Source organism: Stenella coeruleoalba (genome assembly GCF_951394435.1).
Source record: "Stenella coeruleoalba genome assembly, chromosome: 1".
Lineage (NCBI taxonomy): Eukaryota > Metazoa > Chordata > Mammalia > Artiodactyla > Delphinidae > Stenella > Stenella coeruleoalba.
In genome coordinates, this window is record NC_137169.1 from 71,522,033 (window position 1) to 71,537,454 (window position 15,422).

Genomic DNA, 15,422 nt, shown 5'->3' on the forward strand with positions numbered 1-15,422 from the left:
TGGTTTTACCATTGCTTATTGGTTCCAGACCTGCAGTTCTTGTGATGTGGAATTTCTTTTCAGCTTTTGATAGAAATCTGAGCTGTGAATGCTTTGGCCCTCAGACCTCTCTATTCAATCTCATCTAATCTGCTGCCAACATCTGTAAATTTAAGATGACCAATGAACCTGACAAATTGGCTTCAGTCTGCAAAATAAATGCATAGGGAATAGACATTTTGGGGAATATAGGGAATTATAACTAATTTATTGAAAATGGTTATATAAGGGATAATCATATATAACCATACGTTATATATAGTGTTCATATATATATCAGGAACATATGTGATATCTTATCTCAAAAATTGAACACTTTCAGAGAAATGAACTATTAAAGCTATCTCAATATGAAGGCATCCTGTAAGATGGTTATTTAAGTGTAGAACAATGGACTTCATCTAGGTTTCAAGTCAGAGAGATCTAATTAAAAAATCCTAGCTCGGGCTCCCCTGGTGGCGCAGTGGTTGAGAGTCCGCCTGCCGATGAAGGGGACGCGGGTTCGTGCCCCAGTCCGGGAAGATCCCACATGCCACGGAGCGGCTGGGCCCGTGAGCCATGGCCGCTGAGCCTGCGCGTCCGGAGCCTGTGCTCCGCAACGGGAGAGGCCACAACAGTGAGAGGCCCGCGTACAGCAAAAAGAAAGAAAAAAAATAAATCCTAGCTCTGCTATGAATTAGCAATGATCTTACTTTTGCTTTATCGTCTCTCAGAATTAGTATTATGTATTGATTACTGTGTAAATACATTTACATACATACAAAAATATAAATGCACTTAATATGGTTCTTTAATCAAGAACATCAAACAGTAATCCTAGGTACATAATCGGGGCCTTCAGTGCCACTCTCATGTTTTATGCCTTTATCAACAGGAGTTAAGAGGAGACCCCAGACCCCTACCCATTCTCCAAGTCTTCATTGATCCAACTTCGCCACCATTACCTGCTCTGAGACCCACCAGTTGAAACATGGTATGCTTTTTATTTCTGTTTTTTGTTTGTCTCCCATAAAAGCCCCTAGATCCCAGGCCATCCTTCATCTCTTGCACTCTAACACCCTATGTCAGTTCAGGAAATCCTGCCACAGCGCCCTCTGGAAATCATGGGTCATTATTCACAAAATCCTCTATATATTCAGCATCTTCTCTGAACAATTGTCTCACCATTTTGCCTTCACTGGAAACCTGGCTCTTGACGTGGCTACTTCTGCACCCCTCTCTAGTGGGTGTTTTTCTCACTCCACTTACATCTCTGTGTGGTATGTGTCCATTCTGTCCTCATTAATGTTTCTACTCCATTTTCTTACCTTTCTTTGTAAATCCTCCCAGCTTTGAATATCATGTCATCTGTCTTTTTACTACCACCTTTCTTGCTGCAATCACCTATCAATCCCTGCGATACTTCCCTTGATTATTTAAAGACGTCTGCTCCTGGCTCATTACTTCTCAATCCAATGCCATTATAACTCTTGGTAATTTTACTGTTCTTATAGGTGATCCTTTCTATACAGCAGCCTCTCAGCTCCTTAACCTCTTCCTCTGATGATTTTGTCTTCCATCTGACCGCAGCCACTCACTCACTCCCAGGGTTACATCTTAAACCTTCTCATTACTCCAAAACCTTCCATAATCCCAAATTCATGTACCCCACAAAATGACCACCATCTCCTATTTTTTCAGCTTAATTTTTTTCCTATCTTGACTCCAGCAATCTTTAAGTCCTGCTGGAATATATATCCATGGATTCTCCTGTTTTTACTGTCCTTTACACATCTCGTTTTCACTTTCTTCCTTAGACAGCTTAAATTTCATGTTTAATTAATAAAACCATCTCCTTTCATTCATCCTCATTTTTTTTTCACTTAGTTATGAAAGGGAGACTGGGAGACTTGGGAAGATTTGTTGCTCAGATTCTCCTTTGAGAAAGAAATTGTCCAAGAATGAGGAATATGATTAGCAGATAACCATCAGCTTTTAACACCTTTGGGTTTTTGCTGTGAACTCCTTGGAGTGGTCCAGTGACTCCAGCCAATGTCTGAGAGAGGCAGCGGTACCAAAGTCTAGCCACTTCCATTCAGTGCAGGACTTCTTTAATGGTTTTCTGTTCCACTGGTGGAGTTTATCAGTCTGTACCAGGGTCTTCAGGCTCCTCTTTCCAATCTTGCTTCCTCCCCCTTCATTTCAGAGGCATTATTTCCCAATAAACCTTTTGCACTGCAAATTCCATCTCAACATCTGCCACAGCTGGCAAAATACAACCATAGTTAAGTTGATCTCTCTGCTGATTTTGTACCTACACCTGGACATTGCTGTCGGTCTCACTTTAAATTTATGATCAAGTAGACAAGCGGGCCCTTTGTGCTGGAGATAATCACACTAAATTTTCTTAGTCCATTTACACTTTGACTCTCCTAGATCATTAATTCATATCCTTCATTTTTCTCCCACCATCTGTATATTGATAACTCTCATATTTGTATCTCTAGCTCAGTCCTCATTTGTAAACTCCAGACTCTTTTATCTAGTAGTCCGTCCACCATTCCTATTGGGATGTTTCACAGGCATCTCAAATAGGCACAAAATAGAACTGATTTCTTCCACTATCTACTCCAAAACTGCTGCTCCTTTAGTATTCCCCAAGTCGGTTAACAGAAACTTTATTTTTTCCAAGTGATTTTGCCAAAAACATTATAGTCATTCTCAGTACTTTACTTTTCTTATAATTCACATTCAAGCTACTAGCAAGTGCTATAGTTTTAGCTTCAAAATATATCTTGAATCTTATCATTGCTCACTATATCTTCTACTACCACCCTAGTCTGAGCCACCATCACCTCCTTCCTAGATTGTTGCAAATGTCTCCTAACTGGTCTCCCTGCTTCAGAACTTGTGTTTCATTCTTTGCACTGAAGTCATAGTAATGGTCTAGAAATATAAAAAAATAAGGTCATGACACCCTTCTGCTCAACTTCTTTCATGGCTTCCACTCAGAATAAAAACACATAAAAGCCAACATCCTTAAAAAGGTCTAGGGGCTTGACATGATAAGGGCATCTGTTACCTATCTGACTACTCTCCCCTTGCCTTCTTTACTCTCACACAAAGTGCTGTTCTTTGAACACCCTTGTAATAGGTTTTGCCTCTGCCTGGAAGTCTCTTCCCTCAGATATTCACAATGCTCACTCTTGAACTTCCTTCAGATCATTGTTAAAATGTGTAACCTTGCTGTTCACCCAATTTCAAACTAATTGCTTCCTCTCTGACATTCCATATTTCCCTTCCCTACTTCATTTTACTTCATAGGACTCATCACCATCTAGCTTCCTCTATATTTTATTTATTTATTTTATTTCTTGCCTTCCTCACTGGACTATCAGCTCAACGAGGACAGAAATTTTTGCCGTTTTCTTTACTGCTCTATTTCCAGTGCACAGTACAGTGATGACATATAGTAGGTACTCATAAACATTGGATGAGTATTAAAGAATAAATGAATTTTATGTTCATTATAGGTTCCCAGTATCCTGTTCATAGTTCTAGGGACTAGAAAAGAAAAGCATATCTAGTTTATGCACTTGATCTTGTCATTACATATCTGGACAATTTTATACTGCCTTTGCATTTTATAAGTGAATTCATATTTTGTTATAGCCTCTACTAATGTGGGCTTGGAGTCATAAGTATATTAGAATTACAGACATACTGTCCACCTCATATACTATAAAGCATCACTTATTCTTTAGTGTCATGCCTTTTAAAACTTAGTAATGTTTAATTCAGCTTTCAATTTATATGTGTTATGATGATTATTTAATACAATAGCTTCATGTGGGTAATTCTCATTTCCAAAACAATAACATAACAGTCTAGTTGAAATCAAAACTACATTTCTTAATCTAGAGCAAGGGATGTTGCATACATCCAGATTCTTGAATGTTTGAGTTAATTAAAATGATTTTCTGTAGTAACAATTCTGATTAAAACATAAGGTCTAAATAATTAGCTTTCAGTATGAAATTTTAAACAGAAAACAATTGACAAATTTCCTTATTGCACTATTACCATTTATGACTTCTCAACCTTTATCTACAGTCCAGATCTCTTCTAACTGCCTGACTCAGACTCATATACTCCTCTACCTATTGGATATTTCCATGTGATTGCCCCTTAGCATCTCAAATATACGATCTAGCTTCATATGCCTGTAGCTCCCTTTATTTCTTGTTTCACTGAATGGCATGATCAACTATTCAGTTGCCCAAGACAGAAATTGGGTGCCTTTGTAGAGTCATCTCTATGTGTATAGTACTTTGCTAGATGTTCAGAGTGCAAAGTTAATGAAGATACAAATTCTGTTTTTGAGTAAGTTATATCTAGTAGGAGAAATTGACACAAAACAATAATTACAATAAGTTATTGTTATAGGCTGATATAGAAAAAAATCTTTACAGATTGGATTAGAAATTTATTGAAAATGTCCCTTTGCTAAGTATTGAAGAATGAATATTGAAGTTGAAAAGTTGGAATATACCGAGCAGAGAGAGCAATCAAAGCAAAGAGTCAGATGAATTACAAATTTTAAAGTTTGAAGTGTGTTACGAGCCATTTGTATAAAAATAATGCATAACAATAAATACAATGTTTATGGCAGTAAGGGAGGACTATGAAGTTGAGTGAGCAGTTATGGACAAGGTCATAGAAAGCCTGACAGACCAAACTAAGAAGGCATGGGCAATGGGGAGCCACTGAAACATTTGAAGTAGAGGAATAGATAGTCACACTTGATTTCAGATCTACCACTTTATTTGTTGTGGGGAAGATGCAGAACAAAGTAGAAAAGCCTGGAGGGAGGTGAATTAGGAGACTATTGCTTCAGTCCAGGAAAACAGGAAGGACTGAACTGGATCAGTGAAATAAAAATAAAAAGTGGGTAATATATACAAGAAATAATCAAGAGAAAATTCTATGTATCAGGTGATTAACCACATGGTGAATGATGAAGAAGAAGGAGTTAGAAAGACAGGTTTTTTCATGGAGATTGAAGAAATGTTTATGTTAATATCTAAGAGGGGAGTGAGATGTTTTAGAGATAACTATGAATCCTGACTAGGATATGCTGATTTTAAAATGACCATGAGACAGCCAACATCATATATATATAGCAGTCAAGTGAATATGCAAATCTGAAACTTAGAGGTAAGGAGAAATAATTGTCCAGAATGGACCCTGAGAGACAATTAGGATTTGAATAAAATAGAAGCCCATGAAGGATATAAAGAAGAAACTGTCAAATAGATATGGAGAACCAGGAAAGGGACTAGAATGTTTGATTACTCGTTGAGAAGACAGTAGAGCTAAATCCCAAGAATTGTCTCATTAAGATGTAGGCTGAAACATGTCTACTGAGTCTGGGGTTTATGGATGACTTGGGCAAGAATAGTTTTAGTTGTAGGGGTAGGAATGGAAGCTAGATTATAATGAATGGATTAAATGAAACAAAATGTAGAAAAATGAATACAGGGCTTCCCTGGTGGCACAGTGGTTGAGAGTCCGCCTGCCAATGCAGGGGACACGGGTTCATGCCCTGGTCCGGGAGGATCCTGCATGCCGCGGAGCGGCTGGGCCCATGATCCATGGCCACTGAGCCTGCGCGTCTGGAGCCTGTGCTCCGCAACGGGAGAGGCCACAACAGTGAGAGGCCCACATACCGCAAAAAAAAAAAAAAAAAAAAAAAAGAATATAGACTATTCAGGTAAGCGGTTTGGCTGGCAAGAAATTATATGAAATTGAGTTTTGGTTAAGAAGGATTTCAATTTACAAGCATCCTGCAGATGAGGAAGCCAATACTTAGTAAGGTCAAGCAATTTATCTAAGAACACCTGATTGTAAGCATTACACTCCAAGATATAACTTTGATTCCAAAACCTATCCTTGGTTTAAACCAAATAGATGGCACAACATCAATGACATAAATAACAAAGTAATTAATAATATCATCACCCTAATATCATCTCCTTTTCCCACTATACCACACTCCATTATAGCCTTAGTCAAACCTTGTTTTAAAACGATAATTATGGCAACAAAGGAGAGGATCGTTCAAAGAGGAGAAGCACTGCAGGAAGTAAAAAGGGGGCAGAGTGGAAGAGTTAGCAAAGATGACCTCAGGGTTTGTAGCTTGGTTGACTGAATTAATGATGATGCTGTGAAAAGGAAAAGACAGCCCCAGAAAAGGAGCTGTATGTTGGGAAAGGAAGGAGGAAGTGGGTGTGATGGAGAAGATTGTGGGAATAAATTTTTACACTTCCTTGGCATTTGCCAGTCTTGATATTCTTATCATACACAACAATGCCTTTGAGAATTCTGTGACACTTGACTCATTTTTCATTAGTGAAATGAATTTCTATAATCAGTGTTGCATCAATTACAATATGAACAAAAGTCTAAATTTTAGCAGACAACGGTTAATTTGAGACCAGTTTAGTTGGTGATTGGTGTCATTTTTTAGCTAAAATTTAAAGTGGTGGTTAGTCCTGAAGAGAAAAAATTGCAAATGAAGTGTTTTTCTTATACCTTTATTGAAAGAGAAAAATAATGAATGGCTTGGTTGAAACCTTTTGGGAAAGCTGTGTGTTGTCTAGTTTTATGTGAAAACCTTGTTTTTCCCTCTAGAGAGAAAACCTTGATATTTTAATCATCATGTTTATCAGAGCCCAACTATGACATGAAACTCCTTACCTGGAATTAGTTTGGGTGGCAGTGGGAAATTTGCAGAAAACTATTAAAGAAGAATGACAGATAACTGAAACCATATAATTTGAACCCAGTCTTAATTTTAGAGTTTATACCCATTTTTTTTTGAATTCGGAACCTTTAAAAATAGTTATTAATTCAAACCCTTTCATCTAAAAGCCTGAATAAAGGGAGCCCAAAGAAGGATATACATGGTCATTAAATTAAAAACTAAATTAAAAATTAATACTTCTGACTTCGTGTCAAGAGCTCCATTAATAGTTGCTTCAGAGATCACAAAACAATAAACTAAAAATATAGCATTAAAATTAAGAATATTTGAAATCCATATTTTTCGCATTATTAACTTTAATCAGAGAAATGGCATTTCAGTACATGTGTTACCCACCCTCTAGAGTTGATCCCCAACAAGGGTCCTCCTGCTCTGTGTTGTTCGAACCAATAGAAAGAGGCTCAGTTCGGTTCTGAAGCAAAGGAAAGCTTTATCTTTGATCAAGGAATGGAGAGGTCGGAACTCCCTGCTCTCAGTATGCACTCTTTCTGACAGGCCGTGGGCGGGGCGGCTGTATAGGATTCTGTCCGAGGCAAGGGGGCGGAGCTCTGGCAGAGCAGGCGCAGCTGCGCTGCTGAGGCTCCAGATCCCAGTGCTGGGAGCTGCGTGTCTGCACGCGACCCACCGCCGCCATCTTGAATTGCAGTGTCGTGCGTGGTTCTTCTGCGCACAGCCTGTGTGCGGTCGTTTCCTACAGGGAACTCTGGTCTGAAGGGCCGGCCGAGTGCAAGGCCTCTGCACATCATACCCTACGAGCAAGTGAAACTAGACTAAACACAAAGGAAAAGCAAAAAAAAAAAAAAAAGGTCAGACTTTATTACCCAGATTCTATTGTCATTTCAGGGAATTGTCAATGGGCTTTGCTGGTGACACGTGGTTCAGACATCTTAGGTATGAGTTTGAATAAGTCCCAGTGTTTTTCTTCTGTTTTGTAAAGTGTTTATAGATCCTGATGGCAACATTCATACTCATGGCTTTATTTCTACTACCTCAAAGAATTAAGGCCAGAACAGTGGCAGAAATCATTTGTAAGGCAAAAACCTAGGTTTTAAAAAATCTCAACTCTGCGTTTGTTCTCCTGATATTCTTCCTTAACAATCGCTGTGACAGCTACCAGTAAAGAAAGGGTCAGTATTAATTACAGCAGGTTTAGCTTTTCTGCATATTGCATGAGACGTGAGGATAATAATAGTCTCCTATCTTGGTGCTTTTGCATTATGTTAATGACCGTCAGGACGGCAACGTGCCGGGAAGACAACCCAGGCTTCTGTTTCTGCCTGAGGTATCTGCGTTTTAATCCAAAATATCTATGTTTAAATTCAAGTCCCCGAAGAGACTCAAATGAGTCTACTCTGTCTTATGAAACTCTTCCTTGTGCCAGGGAGTGGATTTTCACGCTGTGATGCAGTCAGACGTACTCTATCCAGTTCTATAGCAAGTGTTCCTTAAAGAGAAGCTTCTGTACTTTGCTTCCTCACTGGATATAGCTTTGGTCATGGTCCGGTGAGACTGAGAAAATACGCTCAAATTAGGCATGGACTGGTGATAATTGCTAATTATTGAATGTCAATGGATGAGAAAAGAAAAATACATGTAATGGCAAAGATATGGTGTGTAAAAGTACCAGGAACACTGTCATAGTATTCAAACCATCAGTCTTGTAAATAGAGGGCAAATTCAATTAGGCTAAGTAGATGGTTATTTAACAATAGTCAATAAAATATTTCTTAACCGTATAGTAAATAAGGCTTATATTTAACCACAGCTTAGTATATTCCAGCGTTAATACCAGGGCAATTTGTTTTCATAGCTTGATCTAAACAGCACTTTATGTTGACACTTCTATTGCATATTAATGAACTCATATCAAATATGCATGGCAAATAAATACTATGTTCCTGGTAAACCTTTATTCTTTCCCCTCTCTCTTGATCTTTTCAAGTGAAGTAATGCTCTTTTCACAATATATTTCTTCTCTCATAAAAATGCGTATCACAACATTGCAGCTAAATCTTATTTCAATATTTTTGCAAGACAGAAAAGAGAAATCTAGATCAGCATAAGTGCGGACTTGCTGCTGTTTTAAAATGCAGCTTGCAACTGTACCTCAGTTGGCCTCTGAGCAGTCAGTTGACTGAGGAGTACCCTCTAACAGAAAGGATTAAAGCTTCCTGAAAGTCCTTGATCTGCTGCCCATATGGAAAAAAGCTGTGGCAATGCATACAATGCCACCCATCAGAATCAGGCCTGGCGGTGATGGCTGCTCTTGGCTTTGTATGCACGACAGCGTATAGGAAACAGAGATGCAGTGTGGTGGAGCATCTGGGCGTGGCAGCAAGGTATGGTTAATCTCTCCCAAGAATAAAGTAAGGAATATTACAGACCAGAAATTTGGGTGGTTGGACGTGCCTTCACTGTTATGAAGTTGATACAAAATAGTATTACAAGCGACTTGGATTTCAGAGATTTGAAAGGGTCATGTATTTGGCAGGTCCTTAAATCTCCTATTCAATCCATACTAAAAGCACAAGTAATAACTGAACAGTGGGAAGAGATTGGTGAACACATGCACAATGTACTGCCTAGTGATTTTTGGCAAAATCATGTTTAGCCTGTGATGTTGCCATGAGTGTCACTTTCGCTGATGGAGCAGAGGATCACAATTTGCTCCCCAGGATTTTAGAACTGGCATGTGGTTCATCCAAACAGAGAGGAAAATAGTGATTTCTTCCTTTATCTGCTGACAAATCTGAAGATAGAAACTGCTCTGCAGTGTTTGTCCTGCCCAGAGACAGAGTATGCTGTCTATAAGGGTTTTCCTGGTAATTAAATTTTGAAAAAGCTATGAATCCCTTTATTTATACCGGGTAACTTTTGAGACCAGAAATAACAAATGTTTGGTTCTTTAGCTCAATGGACTTTGAAATAAATGTTTATTTTTGTTCATCTCTAGCTTTGGGTATTTTTTGAAATGCAGCTTTAAAGCTAGCCTTCCTTGTAATTCACTATGGGATGTCTTTATACACTGCTGACAGTAATACAACTCATTTTGGGTGATTAACTTAACCCCCAGTATTGCAAGTGTCGTGCTGCATTAGCATATGTTTCAAGGAATAGTTGCAGTGTGAGAAAATTGCCTGTAGGATTATTTGCAACTAGGAACCTGTGAAATGTAAAATAAAATTGAAGACTATAAAGTAAAACATCAAAGCTACCTAAAATATTAATAGCCAGCACTCTAAAATGTAATTTAGAAGATTGCATGAGGTAGTGAAAATCACTAATTTAAAAACAGAGTTAAAAAAAACAGGCAGGAGTTTAGAACAAGAGACAATAGAAATTCATTTTGTTCATACTATAAAAGGAGTTCAAGGAATATTGAAACCTTATCAACTGAGAGGGTCCAAAGTTCGATATTTGACCATCCTGAACTTAAAAAAATATGAAAGCAAAGCTGACATTTTCTCCACTTCACAATTGAAGGGAAAATATATTGTACCCATAGTAAAATATTGTAGTGGATCCAAAGAGCATTTTCAACCCCCCCCCCCCCGGAAATTCTGTTTCATTGAAGCATTTGTTTTTTAACTTGCTCTGTGATATCTGCCTATGGTCCAGAGATCATTTCACTGACTATGGCTTAGATATTTTCTAGGTACAAAGCTAATCTTTGAGTATTTGTCTTCTCACCAAATTTTTGTTTTGAGAGGAAAAGTGTCAAGTGACATGGTGAATGTACTTTTCTTAAAATATAGAATTGGTTTTCTCGGCAGAATGCATGGATTTTGGAGTCATATGCAATCTTGTGCGTGCCACATTCTGTGTGACCTTGGGTAAATTATTTAACATCACTAAGCCTTAGTTTACTCATTGTAAATAGGTTATAAAGTTACCTCAATGTGTTGTCAAAGATTCCATGAGATAACACACATAAAACTTTAAAATTTTTGCTTGGTAGCAAATATTTAACAAATGGTGATTACTTTTATGATTCATCGTTCAAGATAATAGTTTCAGAGGTGGCTGACAAGGCTCTGTACAAGATGGCATGGAGCTCCATGTGAAGATTATGATGTGGCAGACCTGAGGGCTTTTTATGGTACTTTTCCACACTGGAAAAAATGTTCTCTGCTTAGATCTGTGACAGGTCTAAAGGGACAAAGGGGAATTTGGAAGATAAGAGATGAATGGTGGGAGAAGGAAAGAGAATTACACTTCTTGCATCTGGGGACTCAGGGCTCATGCTCTGTGCCTAAATTTGTTGTGCCTCTTTTAGATGATGCTTATCTCATACAGGAAAAAAAAGTTAAAACTGAGCATGTATGTAAAGCACATTATGTTTCCAAATATTTTAAGATGTCTAATGAAGTACAGGCTATACTCAGAGTAGAAGAGTGAAGAATGATTGGAGCAAGTGAGCACATTAAAGAAAAAACAATAGAAAGAAGGAAGGAAAGATTTTAAAAAAGGAAAGAAAGCACACATGTTAAAGAGGTTAAAAAATAACTAAAAGAAAAAAACCAAGAACAAAGATGATAGAGATAATCATAATGATGATAATACTGTTTTATGAACCCTGACTATATGCCAGGCTTTGTACTAGGCATTTTTGTTTAGTTTTTTTTTTTTTTTTTTTTTTTTAATTCTTGAGTTTTGAACAAAGATCTTATTATTTCCATACACAAGTAGGTGAATAGGTTCAGGAAAGTTATGTAACTTATTCAAGATACATAATATTTAGAAAATCAGGATTTTAGGAAAGATGAGGAAAAATGATTTTTAAATCATAGGCATCAAATGAGATCATGTTATATGACTTGAAGAAACCAGAATATAATCATAGGAAAAGTCACCATGAAAGTCATTGTAAAGTTTAAATTAAACCATTGAATTGTGACAGGAGTACTGTTATTATAAAATATATACTATCATTTCATACATGACATGTAATCATGTTTATATGCTATTAATTTTTCAAATTATTGTTATTATAGCACAAAGATGGCATACATTGAGTTTAATTACTATGCACATAGTCAGAATTTTTTAATATTAATTGAGCAATATTTAGAAGTGTACCACTTAACAAAACATGCTGAGGATTTAATAATATGGTGAACACAATACCTTCCTTTTCACTTTGGCACCGACATCTAGTTTTTAGCAGGTTGTGTTCTGTACTAGGACTTTGTGGACATAAAGGAAGAAAATTTGTGTATTGTCACTGAGCTTATATAATAATTTAGCTAGGGACCATGAGGGATATTAAATGCCATAATATAATATATATTAAGAAACCCATAATATTGCCATACATATATACAAACATACTGCTATAATATTAAGAAAGCAAATAATTATAATAAAAGATGTGGATCAATCAGTACTGGTAGCATTCAGAAATAAGTCACTGTGGCTGAAATATTTGGGAAAGATTTTAACAAATTTTAGAAACTAATTTTTAAGAGGTCATATAAATAAAATACTAAAAGTACTAAAAGGAGACATTGGGAAAATCCTTTATAAAAGTAGGAAAGGCCTAACCATTATTAAAAATCTAGAAGTCAAAAATGAAAAGATATACTGCATAAAAATAAAGATCATCTGCTGAGTTAAAAAAATGCCTTAAGCAAGGATAAAACTCAATGGGTAAACAAAAGATCAATGCAACCAGTATATGAGACAAATGGGCCAATCGCTAAACTACATAGTTAGCTTATAGAAATTGTTAAGAGAGGGATAAACAATCCAAAAGAAAAAATGGATCTGGGATATGAAATAACAGTTCATCAAAAAGAAATTACAAATGTTTCTTAAGCATATGAAGATTTGCTTCACCTGATTCATGACATGCAAAATGTAAAATACTTTGCAATACTATTTTTTACTTATCTAAACCAAGAATGGAGCCCCAAATAAACCACATGAACTAGTCAGGAAGACAGAGTCTCCAGAGGAATTTCGATGTAATGTCGTAGCATAAAAAGGGAATGCTGGGTAGCAAACAAAATAAAACAAAATAAAATAAAACAAAATAAGATATCTGGTATAAATGCTAAAAGTAAAACATGCCATCATTTCATCGTGAGTACTTTATGCCATGGGTGTTTCTAATGAAGAGGTTATGTATTCTGGAAAGGTTCACCATATTTTGTATACTCAAATATGTTTTAAGACTGTTGCTTTCAATCAGGATAGAGTAAAAGGATATCAGATTTAGTCTGTCACTTGAAATAAAGTAGGCAAAATATATTAACTAGTGCTTTCAACACACTGAACATTAGAGAATGAAGAACAGTGATCCTCAAGAATTGGGAAACAAATGAAATAAGCCCTATAATTGCCCCAGTTTATTGCCTTAAGAGAATTTTCAGATTGCAGTGCATGGAGGGAGAACCCAGGCAGTGCCTGGCAGATTTCCTGAGTTGGAGAGAAGCAGCTGAGAATTTAGGGAGACCAAGGTGAGCAAAAGCAAACCAAACAAACAAAACATACTTCTAGATGTCTTCAGGGAGTCCTCCTTGAGTAATCAACAAAGTTCAGCAAATATGCATGAGCAAACTGCTGGAGGCCAAGGAAAGAACTACCTGATAGCATTAGAAGCAACAGTACTCAGAGCTCACACTGGGCCAAGAATATTGCTTATTCCCCAGCCAGACTGGAAAATCATGTAATTCACAGAGTTGGATAAACACTCAGAAGGGTCTTGCCTCAGTAGAGGGGAAAAATTAGACATAGATTACTATTTTACTTTAATTTAACAAATCTTAAAAGCAAGACCCAAAAGGATCAAGCTGTTTCCAAGTTACTCAACTGAATCCCAGAATAAAGCCCAAGAATTTTCGAAAAATATAAAAATATCCAGCACCCAACAAGGTATGATTCACAATTTCTGGCATGCAATCAACAAACTACCAGCCATGAAAAGAAGCAGGAAAATGAGATCCATAATGAGGAGAAAAATTAATCAATTGAAACCAATGCAGCTCTGAAACAGATGTTAGTATTAGCAGACAAGGACATTAAAATAGTTATTATAACTATACTCCATATATTCAAAAAGCTAGAGAAAAGATTGGAAATGTTATATAGAGACATGGAAGATATAAAAAAGAAGCAAAACCAAATTTCTGGAGATGAAAACTACAATGTCTGAGATGAAGTGTACACTGGATAGGATTAATGGCAGATTAGACATTGCAGAAAAAAGAATAGTTAATTTTAAGATCTAGCAGCAGAACTTATCTAAAATGAAAAACAGGGGAAAAAAGATTCAAAGAAAACAACAACAAAACCAGGTTACCAGGGAGCTGAGGGACAACTTCAGGCAACTCAATGTATGTATAATTAGAGTCCCAAAGGAGAGGAGGGAGGAAAAGGGTCAGAAAATATTTGAAGAAGTAATGGCAAAAATTTCCAAATTTGATGAAAACTATAAACCCACAGATCAAAGATGTTCAATGAACTCCAAGTAAAAACTATATCAACACACAAACTAATCTATTTACTTAAAATGAGTGATAAATGAAAATATCGAAAGCAGTCAGATAACAAGATCTGATCTACAGAGAAACAACAACAATAAGAGGATTTCAGGCAGATTTTTTTTTTTTTGTCAGAAACAATATAAGTGAGAGGACAGTGGAGCAACATTTTGAAAGGAGAAAAACTGTCAAGGAGGATTTCTATAACTAGGTCAGCTTCTATTTCACCTTTGGAGAAGGAGACATCTGGAAAGAACCTTGTAATAAGAAAAATACCAAACTGCAAATTAACGACTTTTCTTGAATTTACCAGAGAATTGCCATGGGAAATCTTGGGAGTAGTGAGGCATTGGCAGAGAGAAATAGTATCCAAGCATTTGTTTACCTGGAGCAGATATCACTGGCTGTTATAAAAGCTAGTAAGAATTTACAGCTAAAAATTGTTAACAAATTACTAAAGGTGGAATGTGGGCTGACATGAAAGTGGAAAGCCCCTAGGACTTCAAATATTACAGTGTTCTCACACTCTTTCCTTAACCCCACAGGACACTAACAGGGATGATGGGGCAAGTCCTGAGATGGGTTTAACTCGTGGTGCTCTTTGGGGAAAGAGAAGAGCAGTCACTGCCAAAACTTCACCCAGAACATTTTTCCTATTTCTCTTTCAGATCAAAAGACTTAATCTTTGAGGGTAGGTGGTGGTGGTGAAGAGCAACAGAGAACTTTAGGGTGCTGGTGGAAACCCATTGTAATTTAGGAAAGGGAATTTTTAAAAAAGTACTACCCATGGGGAGGAGCAGAATATGTTCCAGGTTCAACACTACAGTAGGAAGAGGGGCAGGAGGCTTGTGAAGGATACACCCTGGCTGGACTCATAGACACTGTATCAGCCTAAGATTGTCTTAATCAAAACTTTAGAGAATGACCCCTTACTTCTCCCACACTCAAGCAGGCTAACAAATGTTGAGTGAAAATAACAGTGGAATACAGCTGAAAGAGCTGCAAGGAACAGATTCTCTCTGAAGGGAAGTGCACTAGGAAAACACAATATGAAGGGGGGAGCAAATACTTTAAAAATCATCACTGGCAATCAT

The 15,422-nt window shown here is 37.0% G+C and overlaps 1 long non-coding RNA gene across 1 annotated transcript in view; it reads left to right on the forward strand.

Annotated features, from left to right (window-relative positions):
• Window positions 1-15,422, forward strand: part of LOC307191019 — an 80,938-nt gene that overhangs the window by 35,685 nt on the left and 29,831 nt on the right. The window contains exon 2 of the long non-coding RNA XR_013829577.1: window positions 914-1,012. This is a non-coding gene — a long non-coding RNA (uncharacterized lncRNA). The remainder of the gene's footprint in view (window positions 1-913; window positions 1,013-15,422) is intronic.